The sequence below is a fragment of the Trachemys scripta genome, chromosome 25 (genome assembly GCF_013100865.1).
Source record: "Trachemys scripta elegans isolate TJP31775 chromosome 25, CAS_Tse_1.0, whole genome shotgun sequence".
Classification (NCBI taxonomy): Eukaryota; Metazoa; Chordata; order Testudines; family Emydidae; genus Trachemys; species Trachemys scripta.
This window is the reverse complement of record NC_048322.1, coordinates 3130398-3153775: the sequence shown is the minus strand read 5'-3', so window position 1 is coordinate 3153775 and position 23378 is coordinate 3130398. Positions and strand designations below refer to the sequence as shown.

The following is a 23378-nucleotide window of genomic DNA, read 5'->3' as shown; positions in this document are numbered from 1 at the left end:
ACTCACAACCCTGGGTTTAGCAGGCCAGTGCTCAAACCACTGAGCTATTCCTCCTCCGTAGATCTTGGGTTCCACTCCCAGTGATGCCTTATTCTATGGCTTTTGTCTCCTCTGCTCACATTTTCCCCTGTCTTCCTAGGAAACAGAAGTCAGTACATACTCCACCACTGATTCTCCGTCGGGGGAGGCCTTCCCCTCCCATTCATCCCTCATCAAATCCAGGGGTCCCCTCACTTTCTTTCCATACAGCAACTCGAAAGGAGAGAACCTGGTTGATTCAGCAGGTAGGGTAAATACTTGTCCCAGTCCTGTGGGTGCTGGTTCATAAAGGTTTACAGCATCATCTTTAGGGTCCCATTGAACCTCTCCACTTTATTTTGCCTCCCTTTTGTTTATGTTATTATAACTGCAACAGCAAAGGAATCTGCAGGAGCAAAAACGGATCCAAAACTTCATTTCCCCATCATGCAGGAACATCATGCAAACATCTCACACAGCTGGAATCATAACACAGAAGACAAGAGGATAGAAGACGCAGGTTTCCAATTATTCTGCCTTTCTCATATGACACAACCCCACCAAAGTCAGGGAAGCCAGCACCAAAGGGTGCCACAGAGCCTGCACCTGCAGCAGTAGCTAGACTGGTGCAAGAGGCTAAACCAGACCCTGAAATACCACCTAGTGAACCAGTGGAGAGCGGTCCACACTCAACAGAAACAACCCCATCACCTGCATCACTTCCAGTGGGACCAAGCCCAAGTCCAGAATCCAGCGAGGAAGTAATGTCTCCAACATCAAGGGAACAGTTCCAGGCAGAGCAGGAAGCAGATGAGAGACTCAAGGGAGCTTGGATGGTGGCACGGAGCAACCCACTCTTCTAACAGGTCCAGGTTTGTTATAGAAGGAGGACTCTTTTACAAGGAGACTCTTTCTGGTGGGCACAAGGACTGGCATTCCCAGATACAGCTGATAGTTCCAAGTAAGTATAGGGAAAAAGCTCTTGAGCTTAGCCCACGATCACCCTAGTGGCCATGCTGGGGTGAACAGGATCAAGGACCATTTGGGGAAGTCATTCCATGGGGATGGGATGGGCAAGGACGTTTCTACCTATGTCCGGTCTTCTGAGGTGTGCCAGAGGCTGGGAAAACCCCAAGACCAGGTCAAGGCCCCTCTCCAGCCACTCCTGATCATTGAGGTTCCATTTCTGCGTGTCACTGTGGATATTCTGGGTCCTTTCCCTAAGAAGACACCTAGAGGAAAGCAGTACATACTGACTTTCATGGATGTTGCCACCCAATGGCCGGAAGCAGTAGCTCTAACCAATACCAGGGCTAAAAGCATGATCCAGGCATTGACAGACATTTTTGTCAGGGTAGGTTGGCCCTCTGACATCCTTACAGATTTGGGAACTAACTTCCTGGCAGGGCCCATGAAACATCTTTGGGAAGCTCATGGGGTGAACCACTTGTTTGCCACCCCTTACCACCATCAAACAAATGGCCTAGTGGAGAAATTTAATGGAACTTTGGGGACCATGATATGTAAATTCATGAATGAGCACTCCAATAATTGGGACCTAGTATTGCAGCAGTTGCTCTTTGCCTACAGGGCTGTACTACATCCTCATTTGGGATTTTCACCCTTTGAACTCGGTTATGGCCACGAAGTTAAGAGGCCATTACAAATGATGAAGCAGCAATGGAAGGGGGTTACATCTTCTTTAGGAACTAACATTTTGGACTTTGTACCCAACCTGCAACACACCCTCAAAGACTCTATATCCCTCTTTCAAGAAAACCTACAGGATACTCAGCAAAAGCAAAAGGCCTGGTATGATAAACAAGCCAGGGAGTGTTCCTTCAAATAGGTGACCAAGTCATGGTCCTGAAAGTACTCCAGGCCAATATGATGGAAGCATCATGGGAGGGGGCATTTATGGTCCAAGAGCACCTGGGAGCTGTTAATTATCTCATAGCATTCCCAGACCCTACCCTAAAACCTAAAGTATACTATGTTAATTCTCTAAAGCCCTTTTATTCCTGAGAAATCAAGATTCCCCAGTTTACAGCCCAGGAGAGAGATGACGCTGAGTGGCCTGAAGGAGTCTACTATGACGGAAAAAGCAATGGTAGCATGGAAGAGGTGAGCCTTTCCATGACCCTTGGGAATAAGCAGTGACAGCAAATCCAGAAGCTGTGCACCACCTTCACGCCAAAGTTTTCAGCCTGCCTGGGATGGACAGAATGGGTGTACCACTCCCTTGACACAGATGATGCTCGCCCAATTAGAGCCCAATCCTACCGGATGGCTCCACAAGCCAAAACCGCAATAGAAAGGGAGATCAAGGACATGTTACAGAGGGGTGTAATCCATCCCTCTGAGAGTGCATGGGCCTCTCCAGTGGTTCTGGTTCCCAAACCAGATGGGGAAATCTGCTTTTGTGTGGAATACCGTAAACTAAATGCTGTAACTCACTCAGAAAACTATCCAATGCCACGCACAGGTGAGCTATTGGAGAAACTGGGACATGCCCAGTTCATCTCCACCTTAGACTTAACTAAAGGGTACTGGCAAGTGCCGCTAGATGACCCAGCCAAGGAAAGGTTAGCCTTCATCACCCATGTAGGGCTTTATTAATTTAATGTGCTCCCTTTCAGACTGTGAAATGCATCCACCACCTTCCAGAGACTGGTGGATAACCTTCTGGCTGGATTTGGGGAATTCGCAGTCACCTACCTCTACGATGTGGCTATATTCTCAGATTCATGGGCAGAAAACTGGAACACCTCCAAGCTGTCTTCCAGCATATAAGGGAGGCAGGATTAACTGTTAAGGCTAAAAAGTGTCAAATAGGCCTAAACAGGGTAATGTACCTTGGACACCAGGTGGGTCAAGGTACTATGAACCCCCTACAGGCTAAGGTAAATGCTATCCAAAATTGGCCTGTCCCTAAGTCAAAGAAGCAAGTCCAATCCTTCTTGGGCTTGGCTGGGTATTACTGATGATTTGTACCAAACTATAGCCAAATTGCCACCCCACTGACAGACCTGACCAGGAAAAAACAACCAAATGCAGTTCAGTGGACTGAGAAGTGTCAGAGCTGTTTAAGTGTAAACAGCTTAAGGTGGCCCTTATGTCTGACCCTGTACTGAGGGCTGTGGACTTCAACCAACCATTCACGGTAACAACAGATGCGTCCGAGGGTGGTGTGGGAGCAGTTTTAATTCAGGAAGGACCAGATCACCAATTCCATCCTGTTGTGTTTCTAAGCAAAGACTTTCTGCGAGGGAAAGCCACTGGTCAGTCTCAGAAAAAGAATCTTACGCCCATAGGCGTTGACCTTCCCTCTTTCCCGTGGGTGCTCAACCCCCCTTGGCCCCACCCCCACTCCACCCCTTCCATGAAGCCCCGCCCCTGCCCTGCCTCTTCCAAACCCTGCCCCACCCCCATTCCAACCTCTTCCCAAAAATCCCCATCCCAACTCCACCCCCTCCCTGCCCCTATTCCAACTCCTTCCCCAAATTCCTGCCCCAGCCCCGCCTCTTCCCCACTTCCTCCCCTGAGCGTGCCACATTCCTGCTCCTCCCCCCCCCCCCAGGGCATGCTAATGCTGCCAAACAGCTGTTTGGTGGCGGCTGGGCAGGAAGCACTGGGAGGTAGGTGGGGGAGCAGGGGGAGGAGAGCTTGGTTGCTGGTGGGTGCAGGGCCGGCTTGACTATTTTAAGTGCTTTAGAATAGACACATTTACTTGAATTGCCTTGAAATTTGGCGTGCCTCATGAGGGCTCTGGGTTGGGTGAGCATCTCAGATTTCGGGCCAATTGACTAAGGGGTTCCCAAGATACAGCCCCCTGGCAAACAACAGTAATTCATTAAGTTAAAAAATTCTAGCACTGTTGACATTTGAACTCCCCCCTCAATGAGACATCTGAAGACAAACTGAGCTGGGAAAAACCTGTTTCCACCAAGGGTGTTTTCAGAAATGTAGTAGGAGTATTTCACAGATCAATTGGAAGGGTCTCAAACAAATTTGAAAGTAAATTGACCCTCAGTGGGAGGGGGGCGATTAGGGGTGTAAGCGTGGGTGGGAATAGGGGGAGAGGAGGTTGTGTCTTCAAGTAGGGATGAGAGGTTTAACGGGAAGGTTGAGGACTGGAGGGGTTATGTGTAGGGAACAGAAGAATTTGGAGTGGGGGCAGGAGGGACCTTTCAGATTTGTATTCTCCCCTTCTGCATATGTGCTAGATCTGGAGGGCCCCTTCCACTCTCCCTGCCCCCTATATATCCTGGGATGTGGAGGACCCTAGCATTGCCCCCCATGTGAGCTGAGACCTGGGAGCAGCGGGGGTCCAAGGTAACACAAATTTCATAATCTGAAATCCAGGAAAGGAATAGTTCAGATACATGGGTGTGTGGGGTGGGGGAGGGGAATGATCCGAATATGTGGGGGAGGGGCTGCTTTGGAGGGGGTAGACTGGGTAGGGCTAGGGCATGGTTGAAGCAGGGGCTTCAGACCCAGGTAGAAATAGGAGGGAGAGGTACAGTTCAGTGTGCAGTTTGGGATACATTGTCAAGGTAGCATGTGTAATTCTAGTAAGCTGCTAAATTGAGATGTGTGTACAGTAGCACAGGGAGGGGGACAGCAAGGGGTAAATTCTGACAGGCTTCTGCAGTAAGCACCTTGTGCCGGATCCCACACAGAAGGTTTCTGGGTTTGACCTTCCATCTTGCTCAGCTCTGAACAAAATCTGAACCAATCGTGGCACATGTGGACACATGATGCACAAATGGAAAACTAGGGGCTAGTTCCATCAGGAGAAAGCCCCCCCATCCCAGCCCCCACTCCCAGTGAGCGCTGCAGCCCAGAGTGGCAGTGAACTGAAGGACTCAGGAAGGGCCACCATTTCCTATATTACTAACAAAAAGAAAAACAATACAAGTTTTATTTCTCCAGTATAATTCAGTTGATCACATAATTAAGTCTCTTCTTCATTCAAGAGTAACTTCATGTTTAATTTCATTTTCATTCATAACAATAGCTATTCAATGATTAATGAGTCTTCTCATATGTGTTAGTTTTCTTTTAATCCCCCTTTCCACCAATGAACCTTGAGTACAGTTGTGGTTAGGGATTAGATACAGGCCTGGATCAGAATCTCTGTAAGATAACAGAGATGAGGTTCCTATTAAAAAATAGCTATTTTTCTGCAGCCATCTCACACTCAACACTGATTTCATCTTACACGCAGTTATAGCACCCACAAATGGTGAGTTCAACAAAAACACCACTTCTGTTTTCTCCACATCTACATCATTATGGACAGTGTCATGGGGTTGATACATTCTGTTGCAGGGTGTGTGGATAAAGGCAGGGGTTTGGGGGGAAAGAAATCTGTCCCCTGGGTCAAGACAGCTTGTCTTCAGGTGGTGACCTCATCCAGTGGTGGGTGCAGTGAGAGGTAGAGGCACCTGGGACCACCCTACTCAACCAGGTCCTGACCCAGGGTCTTGAGGAACCAATACTCCTGTGTCCAGACCTGATCTCTCACAGCAACAGCCCCATTCCCTGGGTCACTTCCCACCCTTACTTCCAGCATCGGTAATCTCCCAGCATCCGGCGTCTCTTCCTGGACATCATTGGCGGTCAACTGAGTTACTGCAGGGGCCTCAGCGTGGTTGGCCCCTGCAGCCTGGAGGTCTAGCAGCTTCCTGGCAGGAGCCCACAACATAGCTTTGCTCTCCTCCTCAGTCCACCCAGGTTGAGCTGAGCTGCTCCTTTTATACTCTGTCTCCAGTCGTACCATGCCCAGGAAGGGGGTGTGGCCTCTTCAGCCCACATGGTGTAGTTAACTCAAGGAGTGCCAGTGCAGGGTTGATACACCCCATCACAGACAGTATTTCCCAAATTTTGGGATTAGCTAGGAGATCTTTTCAGGAGTAACTTCCTGTAGGGACTGGGTCACAAATGCCTTGGGAACCAAATACCTGGGCATTTTGCCTAGTTCCAAGTCACTTGGTGTGGAATTCTATCCCTGGATCATCTGAGACAATATTGACTTAAACAATTGAACCACATGGTGATCATGTGCACTTACTTCAGTCAATTATACGGTTTGGGGTCTGCTGCTGTTCACCTTTTCAGAGTGGAGATTTACACACACTACTGTTTCTTTAACAATATGTCCAATAGCATGGAGTATTCTCTCCTGTTGACTGAACTGCATTTGAATTTTTTCCATGTCACCATGCAGGGATAAGGGAGAAAACAAACCTGAAGTAAAGAATGATGGTCATGTGTCTGAAATTTCCCAATAAATCTGAACTACATTCTGTCAAACAAAACTAACATGCAGTTATATGACCAAGGAACCTTCATGAAAGATAGAAAACCCATATCACAGAGAGGTAGAAGACACTTTTATTTTCATTTAAAGGGAAATTCCAGAGTAGGTTACATCTGATAACTCAGAATGAGGATGAGAGATTCTCCCATAAAACCTGCTTCACTCAGTGCTGTCTCATTAGTGTTATTTACAAAAGTTTTAGCATCTTCATAAAGGGGGGGAAAAACAGCTGACCTTCCCAGAAGTGGCTTTGCCAATAGAGGGAAAATGGGATTTGAACGGTGCTTGGGATCCATTTGAAATCCCCTTCCAAGTCTGTGACACTTTCATCTCCTGCCAGAGTGACCGATTTAGGATCAAAGACATCCAAGCACCATTCCCAAGCATGGATAGCTAAGAATACTACCTCACCAGACACTTTGGGAAGTGAAGGACTATGAAGGGGTGAACTCCGCATGGCTCACACACAAGGTAACAGTTCTGGGGTGATGTGACTCAGACATTCCATCCTTCCCCTGCATCTCCTTCCAGTGTCACAGAGCCTGAAATGACCCTTATTTCCCTGACACTGCTCTGGCTCTTCACTATATTTAAATATATTTTAAATGAGAAAAATGGTCAACAAAATAACTGCTGTTCAGGATAATCCAGGGTAATGTGAGAACAACTGGGAATGAGACAATCTGTCCTCAAAGAGGAACTTGACGACTCGAACAATAACTTTGCACTGGAAGGAAGAGTATAAAAGTGAATCTCCAAGTTTGCTTCAATGAGAAAATGTGATGGTGGTTAGGTCAGATCAGGAGGAAATCTACTAGATAACCCCACCCACTATCCATGGCCCATGTCTGCAAGAATAGCTGTCTTTTTACATCAGGAAAGCGAACTCAAACTAGCTAACTCCATGGAAATCACAGTGATGAGACCCAGGTAGATTTTACCTCAACACAGCTGGTTGAAGACACCCCATATCTCCCCCACGTGGGGTGATGGACATTCCTGGTAGAACGGACACACACTCCCATGACTTGCAGGACAATGGAGTTGATAGAAAGGACCACAGGATCCACCCCAAAGATGGGCAGGCTTCAAAAGTGGGCAACTCATGTGTGGGAGCTGAGGGACTACAGTGTGCAAATGATGCAAACAGCCTTAACAGTCACTACCTGGGAACTACCAAAAGAATGTAGAAAAAAAAAATCCGCTGACAGCTCTAGAGAAGGTTGTTATGGAGTTTATATCCTTTATGGATTCTGTGATGATAGAGAAGGCCTGAGTTCTAAGTGAAGCTTTTCCCACACTCAAACATTCATAGGGTCTCTGTCCTGTGTGGACTTTCTGATGAGAGATAAGGAAGATGTCAGTAAAACTTTTCCTGCACTCACTGCATTCATAGGGCCTCAATTGTGTGTGGATCTTCTGATGCATAGTAAGGTTTGAACTTTGAGTGAAGCTTTTCCCGCACTTGCAGCATTTGTAGGATTGCTCTCCTGTAGGGATTCTCTGATGTCTAATAAGGGCTGAGTTATGATTGAAGCTTTCGGCACACTCACAACATTCATAGGGTTTCTCTCCCGAGTGGACTTTTTGATGAGAGATAAGGGAGGCAATGTCAATGAAACTTTTCCCACACTCACTGCATTCATAGGGTCTCTCCCCTGTATGAATTAGCTGATGGGTAGAAAGGGCTGAGCTGTGAGTGAAGCTTTTCCCACACTCACAACATTCATAGGGTCTCTCTTCTCTGTGTATTCGCTGATGTCTAATAAGGGCTGAGGTATGATTGAAGCTTTTCTCACACTCACAGCATTCATAGGCTCTCTTTTTTATGTGGATTATCTCATGTTGAATAAGGGCTGAGTGGTAATTGAAGTTTTTCACACATTCAATGCATGTATTCTTTCTCTTTTCCCTGAGGATTTTCTCCTGGGATGTAGTTTCCTTGAGGTCCTTGTGAGTTCCCTGATAATTAATGGGTTCATCCACTTTCTCCTCTGAGTGGTTTCCCTGCTCTCTCTCTGGTCTGTGGTAACTTTCACCAGCTTTTCCCGGCTCACTGGGGCTGGACACATTCCCTTTGGATCTTCGCAGTAATGCCCCATGTGCTTCTACTAGCTCAGCATCTTCCTGGCGAGGATTCTGCTCCTCGTTCTCCCTCACCTAACCATCACTTGCTAGAATAGAAAAGAAATCTCAGAATTAGGGATGGAAAGTCAGAGACCAAACCCAAGTAAGTGCTGGAGAGACAGAAAATAAAAATCAGGGACTGAATTCCTCCAAACTCTTCCCCATATGGGACAGCGGAGGGAATCAATTCTGCTCCACATCCAGGGTCGGCCTTTAGGGTAGGCCGTACCCAAGGGGATGCCATGCACAGAGTTTGGATTCCCACCTGATCTGCTTCTGAGAGGTTCGCTGGGTTGACGGAGGTGGCACATCAGGGAGGTGAGCAGCAGCATGGGGGAGGGGGAGAGACCCAAACTGCAGGGGGCAGTTGGACGACCAGATGTCAGAGCCAGGTGACTACTCCAGAGCGGGGATGCCGCTCCTCCGCCCTGCTCCATGTGTGCAGCTGCTGCTGTTCCTGTCCCCTCACCCCCCCACACCCTCCATTCATCCCTGGAGTCACCCCTGGCCACTCAAGACTGGGAGTGTCCTACTGACTGCTCTGCGGGGGTAAGAGGGGAGCTGATTGATGGCAGGGTGTCCCCCTCCCCCACACCCATGTTCCCAATTTCCACTAAGCTGGGGTGACGGGACAGGGGGAATCTGTGTGTGCTGCTGCCTCTCTGGGGCTGGAGCTGCTGGCAGCTGATTGTGTCTAAACAAGCCTAGTTCAGGCTCCTGACCTTGAGAGTTTTCTTAAAGAGACAGTACACTCACTCACTCACTCAGGCATGTACACACACACTCCTTCACATCATCCCTGTGTGTGAGGAAAGCTGGCAAATTAGATGGTATAGTTCAGGAGCCACAGACTAATTCCTCTGCCAAAGGAGAATGTGAAAAATAAGCATCAGGCCATGTGACTTCAGGAGGGACAGATTTGAAGATCCAAAGAGCATGCAGGGAAGAGACTGCAGCTCTTGTAGGAGGGGATGGAAAAGGAAGAGTCTCCATGGTTCATGGAGCCAATTAGCTCCTTTTATCATTTATTTATCATTGTTATGGTCATCCCATATGTTATTTCAAATGTAATCATTGTATATTAAATAGATTTAAGTTGTAGGTATAGACAGAAGTAAGACAGGGAGAGCCCTGTATGGATACAAAATTTGTATCCGCATCCAATCTGCAATCCGCAAAAATGGTCCATGAATATCTGCAGATTTGCAGGGCTCTAGGTACAAAATTTATACCCGCAGCTGATCCACAAAAATGGTCTGTATTCTCCATTAGGAGACGTGATCAAAGCAAAGGGCTAAGTCAATGAATCATAAAATCTTCAAATATAGGGCTGGAAGGGACCTCAAGAGGCCATCTACTCAATTCCCATAGCCCTGCAGCAGGATCAGGTATAAGTAGGCCATAAATTTGTCTGACCTGTTCTTAAAACCCTCCTGGGACAAGGATTCCACAACCTCGCTTTGTAATCTATTCCAGTACTTCTCTATCCACATAGCTGGAAAGTTTTTTGTATTATCCACCCTCAACCTCCCTTGCAGCAGATGAAGCCAATTACTTCTCCTCCTACCTTCAGTGGACATGACGAACAATTAATCACCATCCTCTTATAACAACCCTTGACATATTTGAAGACTGTTCTCAGGTCCCCCCTCACTCTTTCCTCAAAACTAAACATGGCTAGTTCTTTCAACCTTCCCTCATAGGTCATGTTTGAGGATAAGGAGATAGCTTTTTCCTTCCGAATGGAGATACATAAGGTGAGGTCAGAGAAAAGGACGTTGGAGTAACTGACACAGTAAAGGATGAAAAGAGCTCTAGCTGCACAGATGGATTGGAAGGCCAGATGTTAGGGAAGTTACGGAAAAAGAAAATGCAAGGTGTAGGCACAGCCTGGATAGGAGGCCCTAGAGGTAGCTCCATGACAAAGGTATTGCACAGTTATGGGCCTGAGTGACAGGCAGGACAATGGTTCTGTTTGCGGTGGTAGAGAAAGAAGGTGGGGGGAAGGTTTGGGCAAAATATTAAGAGCTTTGCTTCAGCTGTTGATCTTTAACTGATGGCTAGACAACAATGAGGAGATGAGAGAAAGAGAGAGGCTGAGATTTCAGTTGGGACAGGAGGAGACAGGTCAGGAGCAGACAGCTAGAACTGTGAGTTAGGAGCACAGAGATGGTAGTTGATTGTGTGTGTGGGGATGAGATTACCCAGAAATAAGGTGCAGAGGAAGAAAAGAAGGCGACCAAGTACAGAGCCCGGTGGAACCCAAACAGAAAGTTGGAATGGGGATGAGCCAGATCATTCTAAGGACACTGTAATGCAGCGATTGGAGAAGGAGGAGGATGTGACTCATCATGGATCTCTTGATGCCACCTGGCAGAGGGCACAGGGTGCCTAATGTTTTACTAGGATCCCACAGACTAGGTACATGCATATTAGTTCACCTAAAGGTGGCATGTCAGGTGTCTATCGAGGAACTAGTTAGGTAGGTCTTAGGTAGCTCTTAAAACTTTGCCAGTCCAGCTCTGTTGTTTAAGGCTTTGAAAAAGTGCACACACACATGCGCACACACGCACAACATCCAACATAGCGCTGCTGGCAAAAGCTCAATTATAGACACAGCTATAGTGGCAAAAACATCTATTTTTAAAAATAGGAAACTAAATGCTCATAAACTACATTAATGCAGAGTTAAGGTTGCCCAGTGCTGCCTCCTGCCTTGCACTGTATAGACAGTGACTAAACTTAAACCTCTGCAAACCAGGAAATGAGAAGTTAATGTAAACGCCACCCCTCCAATGCAACGTTAACTTTGCTCCCAACCCTTAACCCTGCAGAATGGTTCTGTGTGTGCGGTGCAAAGGTTAACAAACTGCCACAGGAACTCAGGTAATCAGCTCAATGCAGCAATAAAGGGATGAATTCTATGGTCTGTGTTATAAAGGACATCAGAGTAGATGACCTAATAGTCACATCTGGCCTTAAAATCTATGAACCTATAATCCATACAAGGAAAGACTAAGAGAATGTGCCATTGTTTGTGTTGTGTTCACAGATGGGAATCCCAGCATTTATCGGCCCTCCAGCTGTGTGCACTGTGCCAGCTGTAGCTGTAACTGGATGATGGAGGGATTGGTTGGAGCAGCTGGGCAGAGCTGTGACTGTGCTATGAAGAGAGGTGCATGTGAAACTTGGGGGGGCAATTCTGCCTCATTTCTGTGCTGAGTGTTGTAGGCTTTGTCAGCAAAGGTGCCCAAGGGTGTGTTCTTGCCATGGGGATTGTCAGCACTCTGATGGCATATGTTCTAGTGATCTGTGAGACTTAGTGAAGGATTAAGTGAAGGCAGTAACTCAAAAGGAAAACTCAGGTTGAGGGCAAAGGGGTGGTAACACTTTGCAAGTCTCAGATGGTCTGTGTGCACGAGGTTCAGTACTGGAGTGCGGGCCAGGAGGAGGAAGCTTCTGTTTGCTATGACAGGGATGAGCCTGAATATTATCTTAGCAAAGAGAAGTTGTTAGACTTTCTGCTGTCCTGCTCTGTTCCCAGAGCGTTCTGTAACTGGGGAGGGGAGAGCGCTAGTTTGTGTATCATTCGCATGTCAGGATGTTGTTGAAACAGGGCAGAGTAGAGGTGGCATTGTGGGGTCGCGTGAACCTTAACTCTGCATTTCCCCTTCTAAGAACTGAGAGGATGGGAATCCTTACCCAGCGAGGTCACATTCTCATAGTTCTCCTGCATGACATCTCTGTAGAGGGCTCTCTGAGTGGGGTCCAGCAGAGCCCATTCCCCCTTGGTGAAATACACAGCCACCTCCTCAAAGACCACTGGCCCCTGAAAGAGCAAGAGCCCCCCACTTAGAACCTGCTTCCCAAGTCACAACCCCACTATTGATGGGGGAAATGAGCCAATCAAATGGATACACTGAGACAGAGACAGTCAGCAGAGTCCTATCCCCATATTGCTGAGAGCAGCCAGAAGGCATCTGGGTGAGGGGAGAAAGAGTGAGCCCCTTGTCTCTCCCAGCAAATCCATTTCACGCCTACTAGCAGAGGCTGATACAGGAGATGGAGCTCCCAGTAGGGTCCATGCAGAGCAATATGGTAGGAATCCCAACACCCTCTCCACTGCCAGCAGCTGGATGTGAGGGGCTGGGATATCTTCCCTACGCCTTCCTACATCTTTCCTTGTCACACCAGTCTCTAGCTAGGAGGTTGAGGGTTCATCACTAGAAGTCTGGTCAGTTTTACCCACCCTGCGCAGAGGGTTGCTTGGTCTGTTTCCTGTTTCACAAATTAGGGAATTTTCTGTCCCAACACCCAAGCATTTGTTCTGAGGATCTAGGCCTATGTTAAACAAGTCCCAGCGGGTTTGTCATACTCTGTTCCCCTCCCTCACCCAGGGCATTCCCTGCCCCCTCCAAACCTAACTCCCCAGAAGTTGCCATCTCTTCAGTATTTCCTGCCCCTCTCCCTCCAGCAGGAACCCACCAGCAACCCCCCCCAATAACTCCTACCTGAGCTGGCTCCACTGCCGCCATTTCTCTTCCCTGTCCCTTGTGAGGATGGGATGAGCTGGAGTGAGCTGTGGGCATCATTCTGCAGCCTGGCAGGGTGAGAAGGCTGTTGTGGAGGTTTCAGAACTGACTTTAGTTCATTCCCCCGGCTCTTTCCCTGCAGGCAGAGATTGCAGATTCTGCCATGCTGGGAACATGCTCAGTCCCCATAATCCAGAACAGCCCTTGCCCCTGTCCTCCGCCCCCTCACCACTGCCCTGCAACCAGGGCTAAACCCACCAAGACATTTTCAAACCCTCCCAGCAACAGAGTGTGAATTAAACACTAGAAAAGACGAGAACCAAAGGAGCCCCTTTGGGGAATACCCCTGACACTGTCCCCAGGGCAGCACTCTCCTGCAGCAGGGGGAACAGGGAGAGTCAGGGGCTGTTTCTTCCTTTCTCTGCTCCTCATCTTGTTCACAGGAAAGTGACCCTGTGCAGAGATGCTGCAGTGAGTGTGCCTGGGGGGGTCAGAGATCCAGAAATCTGCCCCCACCCCTTCTACTTTCTCCTCACACCCTCTTCCATCTCTTCCTCCTCTTTCCTAGCACCCTAGCACCCTATTCCCCCTGGATGGGATATGTGGTCACCATCCCATTCTTGGGGGCTTTCTCTCTCCCGTGGCTGGCCCGGCTCTGCACGTGGGGAGAAGAGGGTACCAGTCAGGAAGACCTGCTTTATCCACACAAGTTACTGGACACAACAGAGAGCCAGTGGGAGCAGGTCAGACTCGCTGATAGAAGGATCTTTCTGGCCTTAATGATGGCAGCAGCTCTGGGCCCCGCACACCCGGGGAGCAGAGATGGGGGGGGGTACTGTGCAGTCAGGTACCTGCCCAGCCCCAAGGTCTCAGCCACCTGGAGTCTCAGCTCGGGAGTTGCCGTCAGCAGAGTCCGGGGCGGTTTCTAGCCGGAGAAGGTCCCCCCCGGCCGGGCACGGAGGGGTTAATGACGGGCTCTTCCCATCGCAGACCCCGCTGGGGAAGCAGCAGCTGCTCAGCTCCCAGGTCACGACGGAGGCAGCAGCGTCTGGTCTCTCAGGAGCTGCCCGGGGTCTGATGCTCTCGGTTCTTTGTTCTCCCAGCTCCTGCCTCCTTCCTCCCGGCACCCACCGCTCCCAGCTGCTCCAGCCCCTTCCTGTGCCCTGCAAACCCCACCCGGGCTGCAGCGGTCGCCGGGACTGTCGGCAGTGGCTGGGACTCGCCCCAGCTCAGCTGATACCATCTGCCTAGCCGGGCACTGCACGGGAGGGAAGGGGGGGGGAGTCCCGCATGCGCAGAGGCAGAGCTCACAGAGGCTGCATTTCCCAGAGCACCTAGCACATGCCCCCACCCCCTGCTTTAGACTCGGGGGGAAGAGAACAAGGGAGGGGCGGAGTGTGATCAGCTGCTGGGTGAGCGCTGCGCTGCTGTTTCTCCATTGTGATCTGGGAGCCCAGGCAGAGCAAAAGGGTCCGTGCCGGGGAGACCTTCATTAACTCCTCACCGTCCGGCCTGGCCTGGGCCCTTCTCCCGCTGGAGCCGCCCCGGGCTCTGCCCGCCCCACTGCAGACCTTAAGCCTCCAGGTACCGGAGCGAGCCCCGAGGCCGGGCGGTGACTCTGCCCCAGTGTCCGTCGGGGGGCCCCGGCATTTCGCAGCGCCGGGATCTGCTCCCTGGGGGCAGCGCCCGCGGGGGGCTCGGAGCTGCTGTCTCAGGAGGAGCCCAACGCCCCACGGGGGATCCCGGGGAGGGGACCAGTCCCTACTGGGGGGTCCCTGTATGGGGTTGGGTGGGGGCTGCAAGGGTGCGGGGGGGACCTGGGAAAAGGAGCAGATGGAAAGTGTCTGTGCAGCCCGGACATGGCCGGGGGAGGAGAAGAGCAGGTGACCCCCGAGGAGCGGGGAGAGAAAGGGGGGGGGCTGAGATCCCCTCGGATTTACCGCTGCCGCCTCCCGTGGGGACCCCCCCATCCTCTCCAGTCCTGCCCCCTTTCTCTCTAGAGAGCAATGAGCAACATCCAGAGTGATTTCCCCTCCCCTGATTGTGCCCCATTTTCTCTCCACTTCGCCCATGGCCAGTTCAAATCTCAGGTTTGGGGTGTTTCCCCCCATTTTGACCTGTAGTGAATCCTCCTTGTTTAGGAGGGAAATCGTTCCCCTGAGTGATTTCTGAACTGGGAAGAGGGTTAATGGGCAAACTGGGAGAGCCCTGAGATAGGGATACCTCTGGACCGGGGGGGGCGGCACTCTCTGCTGGCAACAGGACATGAATAAGCCCAGGAAGGGAAGGGAGGAGCAAGTGTCCCCCATGGAGACGGCCCAGCCCCAGGTTTCCCAGTCCTAGCTACTTCCCCCTGCCCAACCCAGCAGCCCCCACAGCCTGCCAGTCACATTTCCAGACCCCACAGCCAATGATATTCTGACTCCAGCCCCCACTCCTTTGCCCTGTGAAAGCCACATCACCCAGGGCTCCCTGCTGTCCCTGTGAATGTCAGGTAGGAAGAATCCATCCCATTCTGTTGTTGATTGAATATCAGCTGTATAATCCCCTCAAGTTTCCCCTCTTTTCTCTTGAACGTTTGAATGGTGACATAAAATCTCCTCAGATGTTGCTGCTTCTCTCTTATATTGGGAAATATTTAGTTTGTGCCCCATTGTCTTCTCAGTTCTGAAATACTGATATCAAATTCTTGAAAATCTTCCTGCTTTTCTCTCCAGGTGTCTGACTGAGATCAGGGCTTATCGTACTGAGCATGGCACAGGCCTTGCTTGAGATCAGGTCCCCCAATGTGCTGGGCACTGCGCAAACCCTGACCAAGTTTGGGGCACTCGTTGTGCCAGGAACTGCACAGACCTCTACAGAGAGCAGTGACCTTGTTGTGCCGGGTGCTACAGTGACCCTGACTGAGCTCCGGGCCTCAACATAAAGTGAAATCAGGCTCCCATTGTGCCAGGTGCTGCAGAGACAACAAACGAAATCCGGGACCTTGTTGTTCCTGGAGCTGCAGAGACCCCAACTGAGATCTGGGTCATGTTCTGCCAGGCACTGCAGAGACCCCAACAGAGGTCAGACCCCACTGTTGTGACAGGTGCTGTGGAGACCCCATCTGACATCAGGCCCCCGATTGTGCCAGGTAAAACTGAGACCTGGACCGAGATCACGGTTCCCCTTGTGCCGGGCAGCGCACGACTGCGGCCCAGATTTCTGCCTCCATTGTCTCAAGATGTCATCAAGTCCAGCTCGCTCTGCTGAGGCAGGACTAAGTCTATGTAGATTATCTCTGACAGAGATTTGTCCTACCTGTTCTTAAAAACTTCCAGGGAAAGAGACTCCACAGCCACCCTTGTAAAACTATTCCAGAGCTGGACTACCTTAGCTCCGGTGACACCCACACAGATTTTAGTGGTGAGTGGCTCTGGAGAGAAGGCGTCCCCAGTGAGTGTGCAGCTGGGTAAAGAGACTAAAGTTGGGAGGAGAAACTTTGACGTGTCCAAGGTCATCCAGGCTGTCCGTGACAGAGCTAGAAATATATCCCAGTTCTAGTGCCACTGTACTGCTGTTTTGGATACTGAAGGTCTCTGCCACACTGGTGTTTTAGAGTGGTAGCCATGTTAGTCTGTATCAGCAAAAACAACGAGGAGTACTTGTGGTAGCTTAGAGACTAACACATTTATTTGGGCATAAGCTTTTGTGGGCTAAAACCCACTTCATCAGATGCATGGAATGGAAAATACAGTAGGCAGAATATATATACACAGTACACAGAAACAATGGGAGTTGCCTTACCAAGTGGGGGGTCAGTTCTAATGAGGCAATTCAATTAAAGTGGAAGTGAGCTATTATCAACAGGATGAAAAATCACTTTTGTAGTGGTAATCAGGGTGGCCCATTTCAAACAGTTGACAAGAAGGTGTGAGTAACAGTAGGGGGAAATTAGCATGGGGAAATTTAGTTTTTAGTTTTCGTAGTGACCCATCCATTTTCAGTCTTTATTCAGGCCTAATTTGATGGTGTCCATTTTGCAAATTAATTCCAGTTCTGCAGTTTGTCATTGGAGTCTGGTTTTGAAGTTTTTTGTTGAAGAATTGCCAGTTTTAAGTCTGTTATTGAGTGTCTAGGGAGATTGAAGTGTTCTCCAACTGGGTTTTGAATGTTATAATTCTTGACGTCTGATTTGTGTCCAATTATTCTTTTGCATAGAGACTGTCCGATTTGGCCAATGTACATGGCAGAGGGGCATTGCTGGCACATGATGGCATATATCACATTGGTTTTAGGCACTGGTGCAAAACCTTAGTATAGACAGAATTTACACTAGTGCACTGTGATTGGCACTGGTGCACCCTGTCCCTGTTTGAAGGCTTGTGGGCAGGACAGTGACCTTACTGAGTCCTGGGGCTGGCTGAACAGTTCAGCTGGTAACGGAGGGACAGCAGTGAATGGTGGAGGTATGAGCCAGGAGCACAGTCCCACAGGACTGGACACTGACTTCTCCTGACCCAGGGGACACCACCCAGCTGTGTGCGGGGACCGCAGCTGAGCTTCCCTTCCAAGACCACCTATGCATCCATGGACAAACCACCTCTTCCTGCAGGCTAATGCAGTGGGGCCTGGAGACCTTTCCAAGCTGTGGGTGACGGGGCTCTGGCATTACTGGGGTTTGTTCCTGGCTCTGTCACGGACCTGCTTGGGGGGTGACCTTGGGGAACTCACAGCCCCTCTGTGTTTTCCTCCTACCCATTGTCTACTTGGATTGTGATCTCTTTGGGGCAAGGACTGTCACTTTCTGTCTGTGCAGTGCCCAGCACAATGGGGGTGCTGATCTCAGTCAGGTTCTCTGCCATGCACAGCACGATGGGGCTCTGATCTCCATAAGTGTCTGTGCAATGCAAGGCACAGTTTATAGACTCACAGACTTTAAGACCAGAAGGGACCATCATGATCATCTAGTCTGACCTCCTGCACATCGCAGGCCACAGAACCTTCCTCACCCACTCCTATAATAGACCCCTAACCTCTGGCTGAGATAATGAAGTCCTCAAATCATTATTTAAAAACTTAAAATTACAAAAAATCCACCATTTACATTAGTTTAAACCTGCAAATGACCCATGCCATGCCCCATGCTGCAGAGGGAGGCAAAAAAAAAATACCCCAGGGTCTCTGCCAATCTGAGTCTGGGCAAAATCCCTTCTCATCCCCAAATATGGCAATCAATTAGACCCTGAGCATGTGGGCAAGACCCAGCAGCCAGGCACCTGGGAAAGAATTCTCTGTATTAATTGAGACATCCCCATCGAGTGTCCCATCACCGGCCTTTAGAGATATTTGCTGCTAGCAGTTGCAGATCGACTACATGCCATTGTAGGCAGTCCCATCATACCTACCCCTCCATAAAGGTAACGAGCTCAGTCTTGAAACCAGTTAGGTTTTTTGCCCCCGCTGCTTCCCTTAGGAGGCTGTTCCAAAACTTCACTCTGATGGTTAGAAACCTTCGCCTAATTTCAAGCCAAAACTTAGATGGCCAATATCCATTTGTTCCAGTGCCAACGTTGGTACTTAACCTAAATAACTTCTCTCCTTCCCTGGTATTGGTCATAAGTGAACCTAAGAACATTAGAATGACCATACTGGATCAGATCAAAGGTCCATCCAGCCCAGTATCCTGTCTACCAACAGTGGCCCATGCTAGGTGCCCCAGAGGGAGTGAACCTAACAGGTAATGATCAAGTGATCTCTTTCCTGCCATCCATCTCCATCCAAACAGAGACTAGGGACACTAATGTCCTTCCGATATATTTATAGAGAGCAATCATATCTCCCCTCAGCCTTCTTTTGGTTAGGCTAAACAAACCAAGCTCCTTGAGTCTCCTCTCGTAAGGCAGACTTTCCATTTGTCGGATCATTCTAGTACAGGGCTCAGCAACCTTTATCGGCCGAGGACCACATCTGGGTGGGGAAATAGTGTGTAGGGCCAGGGCAAGGGGTTGGGGTATGGGAGGGGGTGTGGTGTCTAGGAAGGGGCTCAGAGCAAGGGATTGGGGCAGAGGAATGGTGCGGGTTGTATGGGGGGGCTCAGGGAAGGGGGTTGGGGTGCAGGAGGTGTGTGGACTGCAGGAGGGGGCTCAGGGCAGGGGGTTGGGGTGCATGGGGTGCAGGATGCACCAGGGAGCTCAGGGCAGAGGGTTGGGGTGTAGGAGTGTGGGGTGTATGAGGGGGCTCAGGGCAGGGAGTTGGGGTCAGGGTACAGGAGGGGTTCGGGCTCTGTCCCCGCTTACCTCAAGTGGCTCCGGGGCGGCAGCAGAGCTCACCAGGGCCAGCGCTGGCTCCCTGCATGCCTGCCCTGTCCCCCAACTCAAGGAAGTGCTGCGGCCCCTGGGGGAAGTGGGGGCAGAAGGCTCTGCATGCGCTGCCCTTGCCTCGCCTCCAGGTACCTCCTCCAAAGCTCCCATTGGCCGCGATTCCCCGTTCCTGGCCAATGGGAGCTGCAGGGGGTGGTGCCTGGAGGTAAGGGCAATGAATGGAGCCCTCTGTCATCCCTCCCCCGTCTGGGGGCCGCAGTGCTGGTGGTGTTGCAGGTCATAGTTTGCCCACCTCTGTCCTCGTAGCCCTTCTCTGTATGTGTTCCACTTTGAGTTCATCCTTCTTAAACATGGGAGACCAGAATTGCCAACAGTATTTCAGATGAGGTATCAGTGGTGCCTTATAATAGTACTAACATACTGCTTATTGCAAAAATTCTTGCACTATTAATTTTCATCCCATTTCTATTACTCCAGCTTTCAAGACGGAGTACAGATCTTCTTGTATAATATTCCTGTCCTCCTCCATATTGGCAATCCCTCCCAGCTTTGCGTCACACTCCCACTTTTTGTGCCAGTGTCACTAATAAAAATGTTGAATAAGATCGGTCCCAAGACTGATCTCGGAGGAACTCCACTAGTAACCTCCCTCCAACCTGACAACTCACCATTCAGTATGACCCCTTGTAGTCTCCTCTGTAACCAATTCCTTATTGACCATTCAGTTCTCGTATTAATCCCCATAGTCTCCAATTTAACGAATCGTTTCCCATGTGAAACTGTATCAAATGCCTTACTGACATCCAGATAGATTAGAGCTACTGCATTTCTTTTGTCCAAAACATTAGTTGCTTTCTCACAGAAGGAGATTGGGTTTCTCTGACACGATCTACCTTTTGTAACACCATGTTTTATTTATTTATAGTGCCGAAGGCTGGAAGGAACTGTTAGCAATAGGCTGAGAATGGCCATGTAGTGGTGGGGGAGGGGATGCGGTGTTGGAGGTGTATCTGGGATTTTATTTTGTAGGAATCAATGTCTCTGCTCCCTGTGGCCGTGGTGCCTTCCATACCAAAGCAGCATATCAGCAGCGCAGACGCACACACCATAGCTCCATCTGGAACAAGCAGCAATCACTGCCAGATGGGATTGGTGATTTTTCAGGGCCTAGCTTGATTATGCCTGGCTGGGGTGGATTCAGTTGGATGAGAGTCTGGGGCTCTGATAGTTTGGGATGTTCCTTTTTGGATAGTCAGTTCTTTCCCTTTATTGTTTTACCCCCACCTATGCCCAATGCCACTCTCTTCTTAACTTGCTTTGGTTATTTCACTTTTAAATGGGATCTAATAATTGCAAAGCTGAATGAAAGATAAAACAAACAGAACCATTTGAATTTTGGCACATAGATGGTAGAACTACCTAGTGAAGGTCTGCTGTAATTACCTGGTTATCTATAGCGTTTTCTGATGTCAAAGAGCCAAAAGCGCTTTTTAGGGTGAAAGGGCTCATCAGGTGTTTGCTCTCTAGGGAGCATGTCACCGGCCAGGGCTTGCAGTCTTTCAGGAGTGGTGCGCTGGATTGTATTTAGTAATCTCAAAATAAAAGGTTAAGACTGATGGTTCACAATATCCAATGAAATCTTGCAAACGATTATACAAATAGACTATAATGCTGTTAAAATGACATTGTATTAATACGGATTCAAAACTGAAATTAAAATTAGGAGATAAACACATGAGAAATGAACTGACACCTAATTTCTATTTCTTAATGACTGAAATTTTGACATTCATTCTCATCAGCTTTTTTTTCAAAGCAATGCACAGCACACAGTCAAGTTATTTAATGAAAGCACACCAATTATTGACTGCTTTGTGTTGCATAAGCATCTGATTAAGGACCCATTTACAACTGTACCACTGTAAGTGAAAATGAATCAACACAGCTTAGCTCCAATGTGTTTAAATGTGAATGAAAAGTTTCTAAATTAAATGCATGGCAGCATAGTAAACACAGAGAAAATACACAGAAGTGCCTTACCCAGTCCTGTTGATTTTTTGTCCCAACCCCCCATGAGTTCTGGCCTCTCAGTCAACTCAGTTCCCAGTCCCACATCAGCTGTGCCCTCTCCCAGCCTAACCCGTTTCTACTGCAGTACTTCATCCTCCTCATCCAGGCAGGGGGGTGGTGCTGCATCACCCAAGGCACCTGCATTAATCACTGTCCCACATACTGGGGCTATTTAGATTTCAGAGAATGATTTATCAAGTCACTCACTCTGGGAGGTGGGACAGAGGAGTGGTTGAGACGGAGTTTGCGCCCCACACTCTGTAGAGCCATGTTCGATCCTGATAGCTTTCATGTTACCTCATCCTCCACCCTCCCCCATGTGTGTCTGCTCATGTGTCAGAGTGTCACCTTCTGATCATAAAGCCACTGGCCTTAGCAGAGCTCCCAAACAGGAGCTACATCATGATGGGGTTACGGTACTGAGAATAAAACACATCACAAGGAGGGTGTAATTATCTTCAAGGCAAGCATTACAGTCTAGAATGTGAAAGAATTAAAGTACTTCATTACTTAAAAGTATGCTTGAAAGGACTGGGTTTTTATTAATAAATTGCAGTAAAATGTTGATTTCAGTGTACACACAGGTGAAAGAATATTTATATAGGTAAAACACAAATGCTTCTGGAGAAAGTCGAGTTTGATTTAAGGATATTTACACTGTATATTTTGCATGTGACATTGACAATTTGTGTTTGAACAGTTATAAAGATTTGGCTTTTTGAATCTCAACATTTACTGTAATTAAAGAATCGTTGTCTGATGACCCCTATAACTTCCCACAGCTCTGAAAATTTAAATTGTAAACATTGAAATAAAAAAAAAATAGACAAAATGAATTTTGCCAAACCCACTTAACAGCAATCGCAATATGCTAGGGGATGGAAATTCAAAGCTAAGGCACCCAACCTTAATTCTTCCCTGTAGTGACACCAGGCAATCGCCATAGGGCTATAAATAAGGCATTTTAGTGTATAAAGTCCCAGATTAGATTATACCGATTTGTAAAGACATGAGAACTTTCTCTCAGGGTATCACCTTCACTGGGTTGTTTCCTTTATTGGTAATTCCCAGAAGTCAATAGATAAATAACATTCTATCAGTTCTGAAATGACTGTTTCAGATTTCTGGGGAGTATCTATAATGTTGCACTAGGGGCCAGGTCCTTGGAGAGATGGAGCCTTGGTTTCATTTTAACTTGTGCGTGGTCAAGAGCTTCCGGAATTTGGTTCGAAGTATTTACATGTTTCCCTGGCCTGTTCTTAAAAGTGCTGCTATAGAAAGTGGGGAGGGGCAGGAACTCACTGCAGGATCAGTCGCTGAGTCCCTTAAATATTTATAGCTCATTGGAAGAAGGATGGGGATTGGTGGGCGTCTGGGGATTTCATAATAAACACACAAATATTGTTCTGAATGAATTTTCATCTTCTAATTCCCTTAACCCACTAATTATCCCTGGCTGCCCCCAGCAGTCTGGGGAGGGAGTACTAATAACCTCCTTTAGCCAGTGTGGAACCTAAGGCACAAGGATCTTTCAGTGGCTGGCTCAAAGTCACCCAAGAGTGAAATTCACTTCACTGGATGAATCCCTAATTGCTGGGCTCTGCAAAGGGGTGGAGAGGTGAAATCCATCCCCCATTCCTGGGCATGGACCCCACCCCGTGCCCCCCAATCCTCACCCCACACTCAAACACTACCCCAACCTTCCCTTGCAGTGATGGACCCACTTGATGCTGCCAGTGCCTTCTGCCATGGGACCTAGAGGGGGCAGAGGCCCAACTCCAGAACTGCTACCACAGCCCCCATGCTGTGCTGGAGTTGCCCTGGCTTTCCACTCTGCAGATGGGTCTAGCTGTCTGGGGACCCAGCCCGTGCACCCATCACACCCAAACTTCCTCACAACACACATCCCATGATAGGGAAGGACCATCTGGGGCTGGCTGCAGTCTCCCCTTTGCTGCTGTGACAGGAATAGTGTGGTCCCTCATATAGGACACAAACACCCAG

The 23378-nt window shown here is 48.9% G+C and overlaps 1 protein-coding gene and 1 pseudogene across 3 annotated transcripts in view; one reads left to right on the top strand and one right to left on the bottom strand.

Annotated features, from left to right (window-relative positions):
• Window positions 1-13005, bottom strand: part of LOC117869927 — a 193990-nt pseudogene extending 180985 nt beyond the window's left edge.
• A 1295-nt stretch (window positions 13006-14300) lies between these two features.
• Window positions 14301-23378, top strand: part of LOC117870011 (zinc finger protein 436-like) — a 28287-nt gene continuing 19209 nt past the window's right edge. For 2 of the 3 annotated variants that reach the window (XM_034757172.1, XM_034757170.1), the window contains exon 1: window positions 14308-14586. The gene's annotated coding sequence lies outside the window, so the exon portion shown is untranslated. Of the gene's footprint in view, window positions 14587-23378 lie in introns of all 3 variants that reach the window. The other variant, XM_034757171.1, reaches the window with a different exon arrangement.